General features: G+C 37.5%; 1 pseudogene across 1 annotated transcript; it reads left to right on the top strand.

Annotated features, from left to right (window-relative positions):
- Window positions 1–1,733: 1,733 nt before the first annotated feature.
- LOC308429678 (ATP-dependent RNA helicase DDX18-like) lies at window positions 1,734–3,667 on the top strand (annotated as a pseudogene). The gene has a single exon. The product of its transcript is annotated as an ATP-dependent RNA helicase DDX18-like (transcript).
- Window positions 3,668–23,313: the final 19,646 nt, after the last annotated feature.

Raw genomic sequence — 23,313 nt, 5'->3', positions numbered from 1 at the left:
CTTAAGTGATTTTTTCCTGTTTTCTCTTTAAGAGCTTCTACTTGTTTATGTGTGTTCTTCCGGTTCTCCTGGGTTTTTTTGTTTGTTTTACTTTTTAAAGTAAGTTATTCATTTCTCAATGCCCTTTATCATCAACATGAGGTATGATTTTAAGCAATATCTTCTTTTTTGGATATTTTGGGATATCAACTATTTTTTGTGGTGGGAGAACTGGGTTCTGATGTTGCCAGGGTGTTTTGGTTTCTGTTGCTTAGGTTCTTGTGCTTGCCTCTTGCCATCTTTTTATCTGTGATGCTATATGAGCTTGTTGTCTCATTCTGGAGCTTGTCTCCCCTGTGGGTCTGTGAACTTGTGGGGTCAAGAGAGAGAATGATCCTGGGTGTTCAGCTTTCTGGGGGTAGGCTGTGAGTTCTGATAGTTGAGGACTGGATTTCACGCTGGGCACAGATTAGGGCCCATACTGTCCATTCCCAAGCAGCTCCAATATACCTGTGCTGGGAGAGTACTAGCCAGTCTCTACCCAAATAGTCAGTAGGAGCTCACTTGTGGGCTCAGGAGGTAGAGCACTCCCGAGGCTTCTCTGGGTGTTCAGCAACCTGTAGGCAGGCTTTGAGTCCCAATGGAGGTGGGCTGGCTCTGGCTCTTACTTCATTCCTAGGCAGCTCAATGCAACCTGTACCTGATGAGTTTCTGGTCATCCCTTTGTGGATAGTCAGTGGAGAGGAAGTCACCCATGGCTCAATAGGGAGAGTGCTCCTGAGGCTTCCTCTGGGGGCTCAGCCTACAGGCAAATTCTTAATGATGATTCTAGGAAGGATTCTAACATTTCACTAACCTAAGCAATGCAGGGAAATGGGCAACGAGAGCATAATAAATGTACAAAGTAGCTCTAAGCTGGGGCGTGTTATGCTTCCCTGAGCAGCCTGGTATCCCCTGTGTACCTTCATGTTTTGCCCTACTTCTCTGCCCGCCTTCATCTACTTGTGAATTCTGAACCACACAGGTTAGCCTTCCTTCCCTAATCCATCATTCATACTCCGAGTCCTCTGGACCACCCCAGGATGCCCTAAGCATCCTGCTATTTTGTCAGGGCCTCCATTCTTCTGGGACCTCTCTGCCCACCTTCACTGGACCTTCAGATCCTGAACCATACAGATCTGTGAATCTTGAACCATACAGACCTGCTGATGTAGAACCATATAGACCGAAAAACCCACCTGAGGCCTGCCACAACAGGAACATGGAAGTTAATTTTCTTCCTCATACCTACTATGAGAAACATCTAGATGACTAGAGGCCTCTGAAAACACAATAAACAAAAGCTAGGGCAATATGACACCTCAGAGCATAACTAACCCACTACAGAGAGGCCTAAATAACCAAACACAACCAAAGCATTAAAAAATGACCTAAAATCTAATCATATAAAGATGATAGAGGTCTTTAAAGAGGAAATTAATAAATCTCTTAACGATATACAAAAAATAAAATTGAAAGGGAAAAGAAATATATGAAACTGTATAAATAAGACCTGAAAGTGAAAATAGAAATCATTTTTTAAAAATCACAAAATGAGGGAATTCTGCAGATGAAAAGACTAGGGAAGAGAACAGGAACAACAGATGTGAGCGTCACCAACAGAATACAGGAGATTGAGAAAAATAATTTCAAGCATAAAAGAGCCAACAGACTTGCTTCTGACTGTTGGTGAAGATGGCTGGTGGTCCAACATCATGTCACAGTTACAGATGAAACTCCTGCGCGGGAAGATGAAGAAGCAGAGCACCAAGCTTTTGCAGTGGAACCTGAAGCCGCAAGAAGCATCAGACACGAGCCTGTCACAACCTGAAAATGGAGACATTCCTAAAGAAACAGAAAAGGTGGAAAAACTAAAAAGGCCTTGAAGCATTCTGTCACTGTGGGCTCAGCAGAAAAACAAGTGGAGGCATGCCTGAGGAGACTGGAAAATGCCAAAGTTTAAAAGTCATCCCCCAAATTTACCATTTTAACAACAAATCCTTTTTCTGATTCAGAACTAAAAAAGGAAAAATTAAAAAATGGATACTGGGTTTGGCACACACACACACACACACACACACACACACACACACAAATGAAGGAAAAACTGAAGAAAGCGCTGAGGCTTGTGAGGAACCAGAAGATGGTGAAATGGTGTGAAGAAAGGAAATGACAGTGAGGTGCCCAGCCTTCCCCTAAAATTGACAAATGCTCCTGAGGACACTTCATTTGCTCCCTTGAGTAATCACATCAAGGAGAATACCCAAAAAGCTAAAGAAATGGGCTTCAAATGCAAGACAGAAAACCAGCATAAAAGTATCAGGTCGCATCTGAAAGACAGGGATCTGGTGACTGAAAAAAACCGGCAGTGGCCAAACCCCTGCTTTCCTCATCCTTCTGATCCAACTTATTGTCAAATTGAACTTCATGTCCAGTAATGAAAAAGGAGTCCTCATTCTCTCTCCTACCAGAGCACTGGCCATGCAGACATTTGTTGTCCTTACAGAATTGATGACACATTCACAATATGGATTGATCACGGGTGGCAGAAACATGTCTGATGAAGTTTAGAAGCTCCTTAATGGCATCAACATCATTGTGGCCACACCAGGCCACCTCCTAGATCACATGCAGAACATACCAGGGTTTATGTACAAGAACCTATAGTGTCTGGTTTTTGATGAGGCTGATCATATCTTGGATGTTGGGTTTGAAGGAGAATTAAAGCAAATCATGCTCTTCTCTGCTACACAAACTCAAAAAGTTGAAGACTTGTCAAGAATTTCTCAGAAAAAAAGAGTTATTGTACGTGGGTATTGACAACAATAAAGAAGTTGCCACAGTGAATGGTTTTGAGCAGAAATATGTTGTTTGTTCCAATGAGAAGAGGTTCCTTTTGCTCTTTCCAGTCTTTAAGAAGAAGCAGTAGAAGGAAGTGATATTCTTTTCATCTTGTATGTCTATGAAATACCACTATGAACAGCTAAACTACATTGACCTGCCTGTCTCGGCCATCCAAAAGCAAAATAGGCAAACAACCATGTTCTTCCAATTCTGCAACACAGATTCAGGAATACTGCTGTGCACTGATGTGTCAGCCAGAGAGCTGGACATTCCTGAAGTAGACTGGATTATTCAGTATGACCCTCCTCATCACCCCAGGAAATACATTCATCAGGTAGAACAGCCAGGGACCTGAATGAAAGAGGGTACAACCTGACCATCCTGCACCCTGAGGGGTTGGGTTTCCTTACTTACTTAAAACAATCCAAAGGTCCATTGAATCAGTTTGACTTTTTCTGGTCAAGATTTATGATATTCAGACTCAGCTGGAAAAACTGACCAAAAAGACTACTCTGTCCAAAAGTCTGCCCACAAAGCATAGAAATCCTCCCTTCGAGCATATGACTCGTCCTCTCTCAGGAGAATCTTCAATGTAAACAACTTAAATTTGCCTCAGGTAGCTCTATCTTTTGTTCTTAAGATCCCTTCTTTTGTTGATCTGAAAGTCAGGAGCCATGCTGACAATCTCAGAAAGAGAGGTTGTGGCAGGGAATTCAGCTACCAGAAAACAGAGAACGTGGAGAAGTCCAAAAATTTTAAACACATCAATAAAAAGCCAGCAGACTGCAGGCAGTTCTCTAACTGAGGCAATCTGTCTCTACCTAGATTGACTTTGCCCATCTTCCCCCTATCCCAAGGAACTTTTACCACATTTAGAATCTTTTGTCTTTACTTTGATGATAATATTTTATTTTTAAATATTTCCATAAAACAAAAAAGAAGATATGAGCAGAGAACCTAGGGCAAAGGCCTGGTGAGGTTGCGGTGTGAGTACCCAGAGCTCAGAGAGTGTTTGGTGGTGCTTGTGGCAAAGGTTCCTTTCTGGCCCACAATAAGGGCCTGGCCTCTGTCAGAGGGAATCGGGATCTGCCCCAAAACGTTGTACCTGCACACTAGACCCTCAGATGATTTTTCACCCAGACCAGCAGAGAACCTGGGGCAAAGGCCTGGTGAGATTGTACCTTGAGTATGCATATTGCAGAGAGTGCTTGGTGGTGCTTGTGGAAAAGGTTTCTTTCTGGCCCACAGTAAGAGGGAATTGGAATCTGCCCACTCTCCCCCTACCTATTCAACATAGTACTGGAAGTCCTGGCCAGGGCAATTAAAGAACAAAAGAAAATCAAAGGAATACAAAGTAGAAAAAAGTAACAAAGTAAAATTATCACTATTTGCAGATGACATGATAGTATACTTAAGTAACCCCAAAACCTCCACCAGAAAACTTTTACAGCTGATAAACAACTTCACTAAAGTGGCTGGATGTATATTAACTCAAGCAAATCAGTAGCCTTCCTCTACTCAAAGAACAAACATGCTGAGAAAGAAATTAGGGAAGAAATACCCTTTACAATAGTCACAAACAATATGAAATACCTTGGTGTGACTCTAACTAAGCAAGTGAAGCACCTGTTATGACAAGAACTTTAGATCTCTGAAGAAGGAAATTGAAGATCTTAGAAAATGGAAAGATCTCCCATGCTCATGAATTAGAAGAATCAACATTGTAAAAATGGCCATCTTACCAAAAGCAATCTACAGATTCAATGCAATCCCTATCAAAATGCCAACTCAATTCTTCATAGAGTTGGAAAGAGCAATTTTAGCAATTCTAGCAAAAAACCTAGAATAGTGAAATCTATCCTCAACAACAAGAAAAAAACAATAAGTGAATAACACCCTCTCAAAGTGATTTACAACTAGTCCTTAAATCTTTAATAACTCAAGAGCTGAGAAGATAGCCTTGTAGCAATATTTGTTATTTAAAAATCATTATCTTTAATCTTTACCAAGAAAGCTTTTACTATTTTTATGTTTTGTTTACATATACTTTATGATCATTGTAAATATTAAAATTTCAATGCATACTATGAAACCTTTAAAGAAATCAAGTACTGAAAAAATATATTCATATAGTTTTATGCTAAAATGCTTTTAATAATATGTGTATATATATATATATATCTTTTTTAAAAATAAAGTTGTATAGAAAAAAAGATAATACAATAAACCAAATTGATATATTAGTCAAAAAATGTTAAAGCTAAAAATTTTCTCACACACAAAAGAATCCAGAAAATCTGGGATACCATCAAAAGACCTACCTTAAGAATAAATGAAATAGAGATAAGAAATGACACTTCATACTCTTCAAAGGAAAATATCCACCAAGATGAAATCTCAATCCTGCACATCTATGCTCCAAATGCTAGGGCACCTACATTTATAAGAAAAACCTTACTAAAGCTCAAAGCACACATTGTACCTCACACAATAATAGTTGGAAGCTTCAACACACCACTCTCGTCAATGAATAGAGCATTGAAACACAAACTAAACAGAAACACAGTAAAACTAACAAAAGTTATAAAACAGATGGTTTAACAGACATCCATAGAACATTTCATCCTAAAACAAAAGAATATACCTTCTTCTCAACACCTCATAACACCATCTTAAAACTGACCATATAATTGTTCACATGACAGGGCTCAAAAGATGGAAGAACATTGAAATAACCCCATGCACCCTATCAGATCAACATGGAATAAAACTGGTCTTCAATAACAAGAAAAAGGATAGAAAGACCATATCCATATGTAAGCTGAACAGTACTCAATGATAACATGGACAAAGAAGAAATAAAAATAGAAATTAAAGGCTTTTAAGAATTTAATGTAAATAAAGGACAAAATACCCAGATTTATGTGACACAATAAAATTACTGCTTAGACAAAAACCCATAGCTCTGAGTATCTCCAAAAAGAAACTATACTAGCAGCTGACAATTCACCTAAAAACTCTAGAACAAAGAGAAGCAAATGTACCCAAGAGGTAGACAGCAGAAATAATCAAACTCAGAGCAGAAATCAACCAGATAGAAACAAAAAGAACTATATAAAAATTAACAAAACAAGAGGTTGTTTCTTTGAGAATATCAGCAAGATAGATTAAACCCTTAGCCAGAATAACTAGAGGGCACAGAAAGAGAGTATTCAAATTAACAAAATCAAACATAACAACAAAAACTGAGAAAATGTTTAAAAATTATCAGATCCTACTATGAAAGCCTATTCTCAACAAAACTGGAAAATCTGGATAAAATGGACTTTTTTTTTTTTACACAGATACCACTTACCAAAGTTAAATCAGGATCAGATAAACCATATAAACAATCCCATAGCCCCTAACATAAGCACATGTCTAAAATCTTCCAACTGGAAAAAAAAAAAAAGCCCAGGATCAGATGGGTTTAGTACAGAATTTTGTCAGACAATCATAGAAGACCTAATACCAATATTCTCCAAACTAAATCACAAAACAGAAACAGAAGAAACACTACCCAGTTCCGTTTATGAAACCACAATTATCCTTATGCTTAAGAATACTTCAGACCAATTCTCCTTAGGAATATTGATGCAAAAATACTCACTAAAATTCTCAAAACCTGAATACAAGAATACATCAAAACTATTATCCATCATTATCAAGTAGACTTTATCCAAGGGATGCAGGGATGGTTCAATATATAGAAGTCCATTAATGTAATTCACTATATAAACAAACTCAACATCATCATCAACAACAACAACAACAAAAAAAAAAAACCCACATGATCGTCTCTTTAGATTCTGAGAAAATATTTGACAAAATTCAGCACCCCTTCATGTTAAAAGTCTTGGGAAGTTGAGGAATTCAAAGCCCGTACTTAAACATAGTATAGCCATATACAGCAAACTAGTAGCCAATATCAAACTAAATGGAGAAGAACTTGAAGCAATCCCACTAAAATCAGGGACTAGACAAGGCTTCCCACTCTCTCCCCACCTAATCAATATAGTACTTAAAGTTATGGCCAGAGCAATGAAACAACAAAAGGATTTCAAATAGATACAAATTGGAAAGAAAGAAGTTAAAATATCACTATTTGCAGATGATATAATATTATACTTTCATGAGCCTAAAAGTTCCACCAGAGATTTCCTAAACCGGATAAACAACTTCAACAAAGTGGCTGGATATAAATTTAACTAAAAAAATCAGTTGTCTTCCTCTACTCAAAGGATGCACATGCTGAGAAAGAAATTAGGGAAATTGGCACTCTTCACAATATTCCCAAATAATATAAAATACCTTCGTTTGACTCTAACCAAACAAGTGAAATATCTGTCTGAGAAGAACTTCAAGTCTCTGAAGAAGAAAATTGTAGATCTCAGAAGATGGAAAGAACTCCCATGCTCATGATCTGGCAGAATTAATATACTAAAAATGGCCATCTTGCTAAAAGCAATCTACAGATTCAGTGTAATACCCATCAAAATTCCAACTCAATTATTCATAGAATTAGAAAGGAAATTTACAAATTCATTTAGAATAACAGAAACCCAGGATAGCACAAACTATTCTCAACAATAAAAGTTGTTCTGTGGGAATCATCATTTCAGATCAAAAGCTGTATTGCAGAGAAATAGTCATAAAAACTGCATGGTATTGGTACAGAGACAAAAAAGTACATCAGTGAAATAGAATTGAAGATCTAGAAATGAACCCATACTCCTACGGTCACTTGATTTTTGACAAAGGAGTTAAAACTATCCAGTGGAAAAAAGATAGCATTTTCAACAAATGGTGCTAGTCCAACTGGTGGTAATCATGTAGAAGAACGCAAATCAACCTGTACTTATCTCCCTCTATAAAGCTAAAGTCCAAGTGAGTCAAGAATCTACACACACACACACACACACACACACACACACACACACACAAAAAAAAAAAAAAACCAAAAAAACAGATACATTCAAACTAATAGAAGAGAAAGTGAGAAAGGCATTGAACACATCTCTCCTGGAGAAGATTTCCTGAACAGAGCACTAACCCCTCAAGAAACAGAAGTAGTCATCAAAATCTTGCCACCCCCCCAAAGAATTCCAGAGACAGATGTCTTTAGTGCAGAATTTTGTCAGACATTCAAAGAAGAGCCAATACCAAATACTCCTCAAGCTACTTCACAAAATAGAAACAGAAGGAACACTACCAAACTTTTTCTGTGAAGTCACAGTCAACCTGATAACTGAAACATACAAAGACTCAACAAAGAAACAGAACGTAAGTCTGTTTCTTTTTGAACATTGACACAAACAATACTTAATAAAATACTTGCAAAACAAGTTCAGGAACACATCAAAAACATCATCCATCATGATCAAGTAGGGCTCATCCCAAGGATGAACCCAATATAAAAAAAAATACATCAATGTAATCAACCACATTGACAACATGAAAGAAAAAAAATCACACAATTTTCTCATTAGATGCTTACAAAGCCATTGACAAAATAAAACACTTCTTCATGTTAAAAATATCAGAGAGATCAGAGATTTTAGACATATACTTAAAGATAATTGAAGAAATATACAGCAAGCCAATAGCTAAAATCAAACTAAATGGAGCGAAACTTTAAGCAATTTGACTAAAATCAGGGACAAGGTTGCTCACTCTTTACCTTTCTATTCAGTATAGTAGCTGAAGTTATAGTCATGGGAATAAGACAACTAAAGGAGATCAAGAAGCTAAAAATTAGAAAAGAAGAAGTCATGTATAACTGTTTGTGACTAATATGAAAGTATATCTAAGCAACCTCAAAAATTCTACCAGAGAACTCCTACACCTGATAAACACCTTTAGCAAAGTGGCTGGATACAATATTAACTCAAGGAACTCATTAACCATCCTTTATATAAATGATAAGTGAGCTAAAATAGAAATTAGTGACCCAACAACCTTTTTAATAGCTACAAGTATTATAAAATTACTTGGTGTAACTATAACCAATCAAGTAAAAGAGAAACAGTGCTCAATTGCAGGTAGGATTGCAAACTGGTACAACTACTCTGGAAATCAATCTTAAGGTTCCTCAGAAAATTGGAAATAAATCTATCTGAACACTCAGGTATACCACTCTTGGGAATATACCCAAAGTCCATGAAGAAAAAAAAATTCAATGGATACATCACAAGATAAAAAGATCTCTCATGCTTATGGATAGGTAGGATTAACAAAGTGAAAATGGAGATCTTACAAAAAAGCAATTTACAGATTCAATGCAATTCCCATCAAAATTTCAATACAATTTTTGAGACCTTGAAAGAGCAATTCTCAACTTCACATAGCAAAACAAACAAACTAACAAAAATCCAGCAATGCCAAAATAGTCCTAAACAATAAAAACACTTAAAGAAGAATCACTATCCCTGATCTCAAGCTGTACTACAAAGTAAATTTGATAAAAACTGCATGGTATTGTTCAATGACATTGTTCAATAAAATTGAATTGAAGACCCAGAAATAAACCCACACATCTACAATCACTTGCTTTTTAACAAAGAAAAAAAAGAAACTGTACAATGGGGGAAAAAGCATCTTCAACAAATGCTGCTGGTCTAACTGGATGTTTGTATGTAGAAAAACAAACATAGATTCATATTTATCATCCTGTACAAAGCTCAAGTCCAAATGGATCAAGGACCTCACTATGAAACCAGGTACACTGAATCTTATAGAAGAGAAAGTGGAAAATAGCCTTGAATGTATTGGTATAGGAGACAATTTCCTGAACAAAACACCAATGACTCAGGCTCAAAGATCAACATCTGATAAATAGGAACCTTTTGGAACTGAAAAAGGTTCTGTAAGGCAAAGGACACTGTCAATAGGACAAAACAGCACCCTACAGATTGGGAACATATCTTCACCAACTTTATATCAGACAGTGGGTTAATATCCAAAATATTTAATGAACTCAAAAGGTTAGACACCAACTACTCAAATAACCCAATTAAAAATGGGGTACAGATCTCAACAAAATTTTCAACAGAGAAATCACTATTGGATGAGCAACTTTTAAAGAAGTGTTCAAAGTCCTTAGTTATCAGGGAAATGCAAATCAAACAACTCTGTGGCTCATCTTACACCCATCAGAAAAGCTGAGGTTAAAAAGAAAAAAAACTCAAGTGATTGCAAGGGAAACAGTTCTCAATTGCTGGTGGGAGTAGAAACATTTACGATCACTTTAAATATCAATGAAGCAGTTTTGCAGAAACCTGGGAATAGTTCTACCTCACAACCTACCTATACAATTCCTGAACATATGTCCAAAAGAAGCCCAGCTATTCCAAAGATATACTTGCTTATAAAAGCTTTATTTGTAATAACCAGAAACTGGAAATAAACCAGGTGTTTCTCAACTCAAGAACTGATAAAGAAAATATGGTATATCTACACAATGAAGTATTCTTCAGCTCTTAAAAACAAAACCATCATGAGTTTTGCAGGCAAATGGATAGAACTTGAGAATATCATTGTGAGTGAGGCCATCTTACCAAAAGAAATGTACAGATTCAATGGAATCTCTATCAAAATTCCAACTCAATTATTCATAGTTGGAAAGAGCAATTTGCAAATACATCTGGAATAACAAAAAATCCTAGGATAGAGAAATCTATTCTCAACAACCTAAAAACTACTGTGGGAATCAATATTTCTGACCTCAAGCTATATTACAAAGCAATTGTGATTTTAAAAAAAATCCTGGTATTAGTACAGGGATAGGCAGGTAAATCATTGGAACAGATTTGAAGATCCAGAAATAAACCCACACACCTATGGTCACTTGATCTTTGACATAGAAGCAAAACATTGAAAGAAAAAAGGAGAGTCTCCTCAACAAATGGTGTTGGTTCAACTGGCATTCAGTATGCAGAAGAATGCAAACCAATCCTTTCTCATCTCCCTGTACAAAGATAAAGTTCAAGTGGATCAAAGATCTCCACATAAAACCAGGTACACTGAAACTATTAGAAGAGAATGTAGAGAAACCTTAGAATACATAGGCACAGGGGAAAAGTCTGTGAAGTGAACACAAATGGTCTATGCTTTAAGATGAAGACTCAACAAATGGGACCTCATGAAATTGCAAAGGTTCTATAAGCCTAAGGACATTGTCCAGAAAACAAAATGGCATGCAACAGACTGGGAAAGAATCTTTACCAATCCCAAATCTGATAGAAGGCTAATATCCAATATACACAAAGAACTCAGGAGGAAGTTAGACTCCAGAGACTCAAACAATATTATTAAAAATAAGGGACAGAGATAAACAAATAATTCTCAACTGAGGAATACAGAATGGCGAGAAGCACCTAAAGAAATGTTCAACATCACTGATCATCAGGCACATGCAAATGAAAACAACCAAGATTCCACCTCACACCAGTCAGAATGTCTAAGATCAAAAACTCAGATTACTGGAGCCTGGCCCATCTGCCACCCGGAATGGCGGCTCGTAGAAGCTGAGCAACTGGTGGGTGGGAGACCTGGGCTGCCAGAGAGCAGAGAGATCTCTGTGAAGTGCACATGGAAAGTGCACCCCTTGCCTTGCCCTGTCCTGCCCTGCCTGAGCCAGTGACCAGGAACAGAACGTTGGAACTTCTGTTCCCAGCTGACGACTCTGAGGCATAGAACAGGGCTCGGTCCATCTGACACCTGGACCAGTGGAGATCCAGGGACACAGACCAGATACAAGGAAAAGGCAAGAACATATCACTGAAAACAAAATGGCAAGAGGAAAGAGAAAGAGTATATCCCAAGGGAACCAAGACAATCTAGCAACACCAAAACCCAGCTCTCCCATAACAGCAAACATCGGAATTCCAAACACTCCAGAAAAAGAAGACACAGACCTGAAATCATACCTCAAGATGCTGATAGAGATACTAAAATAAGAAAGGGAGGAAAAGCAAAAAGATTCAGAAGCTTTTAAAGAAGAACAAGAAAAACACTCAAAGAAATCAAAGAACTAGAGGAAAACAGAACCAAAGAAATAAAGGAATGGAAGAGGGAAATTAAAACTAAATTGACACAATAAAGAAAACGCTAAAAGAGATAACCCTAGAGGCAGAACACCAAAAAAAGTTATCAGGAGTCACAGAAGCAAGCATTTCCAATAGATTACAAAAGATCGATCAGCCACCAGAAACAATGACTTAACCAAATTCTTAAGAAAATGGCTGCATCTAGAGAAGATCATCCTGAGTGAGATAACCCAGTCACAAAAGAACAGACATAATATGCACTCACTGATAGTGGGATGCTAACCCCAGAGGCTTGCACTCCCTCAGAAACAACTCACAGACTGTATGAAGTCCAAGAAATAAAGAAAACAAAAAATATACATATATTCACAAAACAAGAAGACTTTGACTATTTCCATGTTGCGTTTTGTTTTGCATGTACTTTACGCTTATTGCAACTAGTACGTTTTCAATGCATACTGTCACGCCCTTGAAAAAAATCAAGTACTGACTAAAAACATATTCACATGGTTTTATGTAAAATTTATTTTAATGTCTGAAAAAACAGTACTGACAAAAATGTATAATTTTAAGCAAAAAATGTTTAAAATCTGTACATTTATCTTTGTTTTGCAAAATAAAGTCGTTTAAAAAATAAAATTAAAATAACTAATCAAAAAAAAAAAAAAAAAGATTACAAAAGATCGAAGAAAGAATCCCCGGGGGCAGAAGACAACATTGCAAACATAGACAAAACAGCCAGAGAAGATGTAAAAAACAAAAAGCTCCTAACCCAAAATGTCCAGGAAATCCAGGACACAATGAGAAGACTGAACCTAAGGATAATAGGAATAGAAGAGGGAGAAGAGTATCAACTAAGAGGCACAGTAAATATCTTCATCAAAATCATAGAAGAAAACTTCCCTACCCTCAAGAATGAGATGACCACGAGCATAAAAGAAGCCTTCAGAACTCCAAATAGGTTGGACCAGAAAAGAAATACCTCCCGAAACATAATAGTAAAAACATCAAGTGCTCAAAGCAAAGAAAGAATACTAAAAGCAGTAAGGGAAAAATGTCAGGTAACATATAAAGGCAGGCCAATCAGACTCACACCTGATTTCTCAACAGAGACTATGAAAGCTAGAAGAGCCTGGACAGACATCATGCTCACCCTAAAAGAGCACAAGTGCCAGCCCAAGCTGCTATACCCAGCAAAACTATCAATCACCATCGATGGAGAGATGAAGATATTTCAAGACAAATCAAAATTTACACAATATCTGACCACAAACCCAGCACTAGAACGAATTATAGGTGGAAAACCCAATACAATGAGGGAAAATACAGCCTAGTAAAAACAATAAAACTCCTAAACAAGAAAACTAAAAGAAGAAAAAAACACAGACACAACTCAACCCACAAAAGCAATAATGGCAGGAAACAGAAACAACTATTTCTTAATATCTATTAACATAAATAGACTCAACTCCCCAATAAAGAGACATACACTATCAGACTGAATACATAAATAAAATCCAGCCTTTTGCTGCATACAGGAAACTCATCTCAGAGACAGAGACCAACACTATCTCAGAGTTAAAGGGTGGAAAAAAACTTCCAAGCAAACAACTCCAAGAAGCAAGCTGGAGTGGCTATTATAATAACGATTAAAGTAAATTTCCAACCAAAAGTTATCAAAAAAGATAAGGAAGGACACGTTTTACTCTTTACCTGGGAAATCTGTCAGTAGAAACTCTCAATCCTTAACATATATGCTCCAAATAAAAAAGCACTCACATTCATAAAAGAAACCCTATTAAAGCTCAAAAAATACATTTCACCACACACAATAATAGTGGGAGACTTTAATACCCCACTCTCACCAATGGACAGAACATTAAAACAGAAACTGAACAAGGACACTGCAAAACTAGCAGAGACTATGAACCAACTAGAATTAATAGATATATACAGAACATATTATCCTAAAGTAAAAGAATACACCTTCTTCTCAGCACCCCACGGAACCTTCTCGAAAATTGACCACATAATTGGACACAGAACGAGCCTCCATCGATATAAGAAGATAGAAATACTCTCATGCATCCTCTCAGATCACCATGGTCTATGGCTGGTCTTTAACAACAACAAAGACAACAAAAAGCCCACATACACATGGAAACTAAACAACGTTCTGTTAAACGATAGCAGGGTTAAAGAAGAAATAAAGAAAGAAATTAAGGATTTTCAAGAATTGAACAAAAAGGAAAACACAACATGCGCAAACCTATGGGATGCAATGAAAGCAGTATTGAGAGGAAAACTCATACCCCTAAGTGCTTCCAAAAAGAAACTGGAGAGAGCTTACATCAGCAACCTGACAGCACAGCTAAAAGCCCTAGAACAAAAGGAAGCAAGTATACCCAAAAACAGTAGACGGCAAGAAATAATCAAAATTAGGGCAGAAATAGACCAAATAGAAACAAAAAGAACCATTGAAAAAAATCAACCAAACCAAGAGTTGGATCTTTGAAAAAATCAACAAGATTGATAAACCTCTAGCCATACTAACTAGAGGGCAAAGAGAGAGTATCCAAATTAACAAAATCAGAAAGGAAAGTGGCAACATAACAATTGAAACTGAGGAAATTCAAGAAATCATCAGATCCTACTACAAAAACTTATACTCCACAAAATTGGAAAATATGGAGGAAATGGGCAAATTCCTAGACACATACAAGATGCTAAAGTTAAACCAGGACGAAGTAAACCATCTAAAGAATGATATAACACCTAAAGAAGTAGAAGAAGTCATCAAAAGCCTACTAACCACAAAAAGCCGAGGTCCAGACGGGTTCAGTGCAGAATTTTATCAGACATTTATTGGGGTTATAACACGAATACTCGCCAAACTAATCCAAAAGATAGAATCAGGTGGAATATTACCCAACTCATTTTTTGAGGCTACAATAAACCTCGTACCTAAACCACAAAAAGACCCTACAAGGAAAGAGAACTTCAGACCAATCTCACTTATGAACATTGATGCAAAAATACTCAACAAAATCCTTGCAAACCGAATCCAAGAACACATCAAAATGATCATTCATCATGACCAAGTAAGCATCATCCCTGGGACCCAGGGATGGTTTAACATAAGGAAATCCACCATATAAACAAACTCAAAGCTCAAAATCACATGGTCATCTCACTAGACGCTGAGAAAGCATTTGACAAAACCCAACTCCCCTTCATGTTAAAAGTCCTGGAAAGAACAGGAATCCAAGGTCCATACTTAAACATAATAAAAGCAATATACAGCAAACCAACAGCCAATATCAAACTTAATGGCGGGAAACTTGAAGCAATCCCACTAAAATCAGGGACTTGACAAGGCTGCTCACTCTCCCCCTACCTATTCAACATAGTACTGGAAGTCCTGGCTGGAGCAATTAGACAGCAAAAGGATATCAAGGGGATACAAATCGGAAAGGAAGAGATAAAAACATCACTTCCAAGACTTTAACATGAAGGGGTATTGAATTTTGTCAAATGCTTTCTCAGCATCTAGTGAGTTGACCATGTAGTTTTTTTCTTTGAGTTGTTTATATGTTGGATTACATTGATGGATTTCCATATTTTAAACTATCCCCAATCCCAGGAATAAAGCCTACTTGATCATGTTGAATTATCATTTTGATATGATCTTAGATTAATTTAGCAAGTATTTTGTTGCGTATTTTCGTATGAATGTTCATAAGTGAGATTGGTCTGAAGTTTTCTTACCTTGTAGGGTTTTTGTCTGGTTTAGGAAAAAGGGTTATTGTGGTCTAGAAAAATGTGTTAGATAGTGTTCCATGTGACTCAATTTTGTGGAATAGTTTGGTGATAATTGGTATTAGGTTGTCAATATATGTCTTATAGAATTCTGCACTGAACCTATGTGGACCTGGGATTTTTTTTTTCCTTTTGGTTGGCAGGCTTTAGATGGCTACTTTTATTGCTTTTGGTGTTATGGGATTATTTAGATGGTTTACCTGGTCCTGGTTTAACTTTAGTATCTGGCATCTGTCTAGGAATTCATCCATTTCTTCTAGATTTTCCAACTTTGTTGAGTATAGGCTTTTGTAGTAGGATCTGATCATTCCTTGAATTTCCTCAGTTTTAGTTATTATGTCTCCAGTTTTCTTTCTGTTGTTGTTAATTTGGATACTCTTTCTTTGCCCTCTAGTTAATCTGGCTAAGGGTTTATCAATCTTGTTAATTTTCTCAAATAACCAGCTCAAGGTTTTGTTGATTCTTTGAATGGTTCTTTTTATTTATATTTTGTCAATTCTGCTCTTAGTTTGATTATTTCTTGCTGTTCTTTCCACTTGGGTGTATCTACTTCCCTTTGTTCTAGAGCTTTCAACTGTGCTGTCAAATTGCTAGTGTATGCTCTCTCCAGTTTATTTTTGGAAGCACCCAGAGCTATGATTTTTCCTCTCAGTACTGCTTTCATTGCATCCCATAGGTTTGGGTATGTTGTGTTTTTATTTTCATTAAATTCTAGAAAATCCTTAATTACTTCTTTGACCATGCTATCATTTAGTTTGATAGCATTGTGTACTTTCCATATGTATATGGGCTTTTTGTTGTCTTTGTTGTTATTAAAGATCAGCCTTAGACCATGGTGATCTGATAGGATGCATGGGAGTATTTCAATCTTCTTATATCTAATGAGGCTTGTTTTGTGACTGATTATATGGTCAATTTTGGAGAAGGTGCCATGAGGTTCTGAGAAGAAGTTATATTCTTCTGTTTTTCTGTAGATGTTTATTATTTCCAATTGTTTCATAACCTCAGCTAGTTTCACTGCATCCTTGTTCAGATTCTGTTTCCATAATCTGTCCATTGATGAGAGTGCTGTTTTGAGATCTCTCACTATTATTGTATGGGGTGCAATGTAGTTTTTGAGCTTTAGTAGGATTTCTTTTATGAATATGGGTGCTCTTGTGTTTGGAGCATATATGTGGAGAATTGAGAGTTTCTCCTGATAAATTTTCCCTGTAATGAGTCAGAAGTGTCCTTCCCTATCTTTTTTGATAACTTTTGGTTGAAAATCTACTTTATTCGATATTAGAATGGCTATTCCAGCTCGTTTCTTGGGGCTGTTTTCTTGTAGGTTTTTTTCCCAACCTTTAACTCTGAGATAGTATCTCTCTTTGTCTCTGAGATAAATTTCCTGTATGCAGCAAAATGCTGGATTCTGTTTATGTATCCGGCCTGATAGCCTATGTCTTTTTATTCGGGAATTTAATCATTTTATGTTAACAGATATTAAGGAATAGTGGTAGCTGTTTCTAGCAATTTTTGCTTTTAGAGGTAGAATTGTGCCTGTGTGTCTTTTTCTTTTGGTTTTCTTGCTTAGGAGTTTTCTTGTTTTTATTAGGATGTAGTTCCCTTCATTGTATTGTGTTTTCCACCTATAATTCATTGTAGTCCTAGTTTTGTGTTCAGATATTGTGTAAATTTAGTTTTATTTGTGGAATATCTTGGTCTCTCCATCTATGGTGATTTAGAGTTTTGCTGGGTATAGCAGCTTGGGCTGACAGTTGTGTTCTCTTGGGGTCTACATGATGTCTGTCCAGGATCTTCTATCTTTCATAGTCTCTGTTGATCAGTTGGGTGTGATTCTGATTTGTCTGCCTTTATATGTTACATGACTTTTTTCCTTTACTGCTTTTAGTATTCTTTCTTTGCTTTAGGCACTTGGTGTTTTGACTATTATGTGTCAGGAAGAATTTCTTTTCTGGTCCACTCTATTTGGAGTTCTGTATGCTTCTTTTATGCTCATGGTCATCTCATTCTAGAGGATAGGGAAGTTTACTTCTATGATTTCATGAAGATATTTACTTTGCCTCTTAGTTGATATTCTTCATCCTCTTCTATTAAATATTATCCTTAGTTTTGGTTTTCTGATTGTGTCCTGGATCTCCTGGACTTTTTGGGTTAGGAGCTTTTTGTATTTTGCATCTTCTCTATTTTGTCTCTTTTCTATGTTGTCTTTGGCCCCTTAGATTCTCTCTTCCATATTTTGTAGTCTATTGAAGATGCTTGCATCTGTGACTTCTGATTTATTTTTTAGGTTTTCTATCTCTAGGATTGTGTCTTTTTGTGTTTCCTTTATTGTTTCCATTTCCATTTTAAATTCCTTTTTCAACTTTTTCCTTTCTTTGGTTCTGTTTTCCTCTAGTTCTTTGATTTATTTAAGTGTTTTCTTGTTTCCTCTTTAAAAGCTTCTGTTTCTTTATGCTTTTCCTCCCATTCTTGTTTAAGTGAATTATTCACGCTCTTCTCATAGATCTCCATAATCATCTTGAGGTATGATTTCAGGTCTGAGTCTTCTTTTTCTGGAGTTTTTGGCATTCTGCTGTTTGCTGTAATGGGAGATCAGGGGTCTGATGTTGCCAGGTTGTCTTTGTTTCCATTGGGTAAATTCTTTTGCTTTCCTCTTGCCATCTAGTTGTCTGTGATTATATATGGTCTTGTAGTCAGTGATTGGTTCCTGTCTCACCCATGTACCTGGCCTGTGTCCCTCGATTTAGGTGGCAAAAGGCTTAAGCGTTTGTTCCGCATATAAGGGCCTTCTGGGTGGACCCAAGCCTCAATGGCAGAGTTCCTGCTCCCTCGTTCCAACCAGAGAGCTGCACATACTGTGTGTTAGGCCTAGCCCCCTCTGCACCCTGGCTACTTGCAGAGCAGTCTTGCCAGGCCTGTGTCCCTAGATCTCCATTGTTTCTTGTGGCAAATGTCCTGAGCTTTTGGTCCGCACAAGATGGTTTCTAGGCACATAATAAGTCCCTATTCTAATATTCCTGATCCCCTGAACCAATCGGGGGGCAGTGCTTTCTGTGTGCTCAGCCCAGAGCTCTCTGTGCCCTGGCAACTGGCAGTACAGTCTCACCAGGCCTGTGTCCCTGGATCTCTTCTGTTCCCAGTGGCAAATAGCCTGAGCGTTTGGTCAGCACTCAAGGGCATTCTGGGTGGAAATCAAGTCCCTATGGCAGTGTGTGTGTGTGTGTGTGTGTGTGTGTGTGTGTCTGTGTGTGTGTGTGTGTGTGTGTGTGTGTGTGTGTGTGTGTGTGAATATATCAGAGAGCAAATTAATTTTTTCCTTCAAGTTAGGGACATCTATTTTGAGGTTAAGATGGAAAGTCAAATATGATTGAATATAACACAATAGCAAAAGTCAGTTATTAGGAGAAATTAATATCATATTTTGTTAAAATAACATGAAAGGATTGAACAAATAGCATAAAATAGTTAAAATAGCAAAGAAACAGAGTGGAGAAGATGACCAGTGGCCTGAGCACTCATGTGTGTTCTGTTCATAGCGAGGAAGCAGAGTAAATCTCTCACGTAAATAGACTTTTGAGTAAGTTGTGTTAATGCAAAGGTAACCATGTGGAGAAGAGATAAAAACTGAGTGCAACATCCAGTTAGACTAGAACCATTTGTTGAAGATACTTTTCCCTTTGTATTGTATGGTTTTGACCTCTTTGTTAAAAATAAAAACACAACAACCCAAGTGTCCACAGGTGTGTAGGTTTATTTCTGGGTCTTTGGTTCTACCCAACTGTTTCTATACCAATACCACACAGTTTTTATTACTATTGCACTGTAGTACAGCTTGAAGTCAGGAATAGTGATACATTAAGTTCCTTTTTTCAGGATTGTTTTAGCTATTCAGGTTTATTGTTTTTCTGTATTTGTGGAGACTTTTTAAAAAAAAAAACCTGTAAATAATTTTGTTGGAATTTTTGAAGAAATTACATTGATTCTGTGGAATGCTTTTGGTAATATGGCCATTTTCAATATGTTAGTCTTAACAATCCATGAGCAAGGGTTCAGCCTCCTGATACTAATTTTTATCTTCAGAGACTTGAAGTTCTTGTCATACAGGTCCTTCACTTTCTTGGTTAGAGTCACACCAAGGTATTTTATATTATTTGTGGCTATTGTGAAGGGTACTCTTTCCCTAATTTTTTTCTAAGCCAGTTTATTGCTTGTATATAGGAGGACTACTGATTTCTTTGAGTTAATTTTGTACTCAATCACTTTGCTGAAGGTGTTTACCATTTTAGTAGGAATTCTCTGATAGAATTTTGGAGATAACTTATGCATATGATCATATCATCTGCAAATAATGATACTTTGACTTTATCCATTCCAGTGTATAGCCCCCTTGATCTCCTTTAGTTGAGTTATTTCTTTAGCTAGAACTTCAAACACTATATTGAAGAGATATAGGAAGAGTGGGCAGCCTTGTCTTATCTCTGATTTTACTGGACATTCTTTACATTTCTCTCTATTTAATTTGATATTAGCTACTGGTTTACTGTGTATAACCTTTATTGTGTTTAGGTATGCTCCTTTTATTTCTGCTTTCTCCAGCATTCTGGATTTTTGCCAAACATTTATCTCACATCCAATGAGATGATCCTCTTTCAGGTTGTTTATAGTGTTGGAATATTGTTGATGATTTTTGCATATTCAACCATGCCAGTATCCCTGGGATGAAGCTCAAATGATATAGTTCTATTTTTAGACCCAGATATATCACTCCTGGGTATATACCTAAAAGATACTGAACCATCTTACATGGACACTTCCTCAACTATGTTTATAGCAGCTTTATTTGTAATAACTGGAAACTGGACACAACCTAAATGTCTATCAAATGAAGAATGGATATAAAAAATGTGGTATATCTACACAGTGGAATACTACTTAGCAATTAAAAATGATGACATCATGAATTTTGCAGGCAAATGGATAAAACTAGAAAATATCCTGAGTGAGATAACCCAGTCCCCAAAGGACATTCATGGTATGTACTCATTCATAAGTGGATATTACCCACAAAGTACAGGATAACAATTCTACTATCAACAAATCCAAAGAAGCCAAATAACAAGGAAAACACAAAAGAGAATGTTTGAATCTTTTTCAGAAGGAAGGAACAAAATACATACAGGAGGTCAATGGAAGGAAGAAATTGGGTAAAAGAGGGAACAGAAGCGGAGGGAGGAATCACATGTAGGGATAGTAGGGGAAAAAGAGGAGGGTATGACTGGGGATTATGAGAGCAGTCTAGGATGTGCCAGAGACCTGGGATTGGGAGAGCCCCCAGAGGGTCTATAGGAGTGACTCTAGCTGAGATTCCTAGCAGTGGGGTATATGGATCCTGAAGTGGCCACTTCCTGTAGCTGGACAGGACTCTCAGTGGAAGAATAAGGATGTCAACTTATCCACAAAGCCTCCGAGCCACAATGTGTCATGCTTACAAGATATTTAGGGACAAAGATAAAGCAGAATCTTAAAGAATGGGCAACCAATGCCTGCCCCAAATTGAGATCCATCTAATGGGCAAGAACCAATCCTCAAGACTATTAATGATACTTTGTTGTGCTTGCAGTCAGGAGCTTAGCACAACTGTTCTCTGTAGGGAGCCGTTTGTGCCACACCCAAACATGGCGCTGGCTTCCCTCTGAGAACTCAGCAAACAGAGCTGTTGCCCAGCCAAGAGACTTAATGTGCATGCGCCACATACGTCATAGCCCGCTCTCGGGGCATACTATTGAGTTACTGGAGGGCGCACCAATCAGGTAGTGACACGAGTCTCCTAGACATATATAGCAGTGCATTTCTCCCCCATGTGGAGAGGAAGATAGTGGAGAGATTGCGGGAGACCCCACGTGGAGAGATGGCAGAGAGATCCCACGTGGAGAGAGACCCGATAGGAGAGATTGCGGGAGATCCCACGTGGAGAGAGACTGGGCAGAGAGATCGCACGTGGGAGACTGCACGTGAGAGGTCACCTAGACAGTAGACGCCGGTAAGGAGTCCCCAGCTCAGAGAGAAGTTTCCTGCTCAAGAGATCCCCTGCTCAGAGTATTGTACAATAAAGGTTGTCCGCAGAAGAATCCGGTTGTTGCATGCCTGTTCCTATCGGCGGGAAGCGTGGGCGCGTGACAGGTCTCTGAGAATCTCTACACAATAGCTAATGGAAAGAGATGCAGAGATACACCCAAATAGTATATGGAGCTTGGGGAATCTTACAGAGGAGTTGAGAGAAACATTGTGAGCCAAGAAGATGACAGGTACTCCACCGGAAGACCAACAGAGTCAAATAATCTGAACCCTTGGAGCTCCCAGAGACTGAATCACTGGCCAAAGAGCAAGCAAGGACTGATTCTAGGCCCTCTGCACATAAGTAGAAGATAAGCAGCTTCATGGTCATTTGGGTTCCGTCAAACAACTGGAGCATGGCCTTCCCTGAGTCTATAAACTACTTGCCTGCCTGCAGATCCTGCACCCCTTAATGGACAAACTTGTCTGGCCCCAGTGGAAAAGGATGTGCCTAGTTCTGCAGCACCTTTATATGCAGGGTTTGGGAATGGGAGTGAAGAGTGTGTGGTGGGGAGTTCACACCCAAACGGTGCTCCTCCTTCTAAGGGGAATGAGGAGAGGACTTAAGTGAGTGGTACTGGGAGGAGAAAAAGGCTGATAATGGATTGTAAAGTGAATAAATATTTCTTGAAAAGTGAATTAGATCCATCACTCACATCCAAATAAGTTCCCGTAAACCTAGAAATGTGAAGGGTCTTCAAAATAGCACCTCAGAATGTAAGACAAGAATGGCAAATTCAACTATAAAAACATGCTTCTTAGTCATATCAATAAATAGAAAGAAGACAAAATCACCGCCAAAATATTATTCAAATGACAAATAGAAAAAAATTGCAGCTACCATCTTACTTTAACATAGAGGGTTAATCTCCTTTAAAAAAAAAAACTATAAAAATCACAAAGAAAAAGAACATAAATGTCATTAACTAATGAATAGAAAACATGAACAGAAAGATGATAAGAAAGATAAATCACCTTTATTCATGTGAACAGAATCTCAATTTCATTCTCACAAGAAATACACAAACCCAAATTCTACAGAGGTCATTTTTCATATGTAAGGTTGTCAACTAAAATTTCACAAGGCTTCATAAATTTGATAAATCTGAAAGGTAAAACGATTAATAATAATAATGGTAGTAATTATTTGGCATTGAAAACCAAAGAGAAATCCATTATTTTTCACTTCCAAAAGTACCAGCCATAAATGAGATTAATAAATTATCTCACAAGCTGAAGAGTCCCTGTATATCAAAACACACCACTGCAGTACTGAAATGACTGCTGGAAGACATTGGAAGACAGTTGCTCTTTTACAGCTGGCAATGACTGGTATCTCCAAACCCCAAACTGTGTTTGAAGATATGGAAAAATGATCTTTTCACTGCTCATGGGCATTTATTTTCTGCACTCATATTTAGAAAACCAT

The sequence above is a fragment of the Micromys minutus genome, assembly GCF_963924665.1.
Source record: "Micromys minutus genome assembly, chromosome: 14".
In the NCBI taxonomy this organism is placed as follows: Eukaryota; Metazoa; Chordata; class Mammalia; order Rodentia; family Muridae; genus Micromys; species Micromys minutus.
Note: the sequence above shows the minus strand (reverse complement) of the source record. Positions and strands in the feature narration are given on the sequence as shown.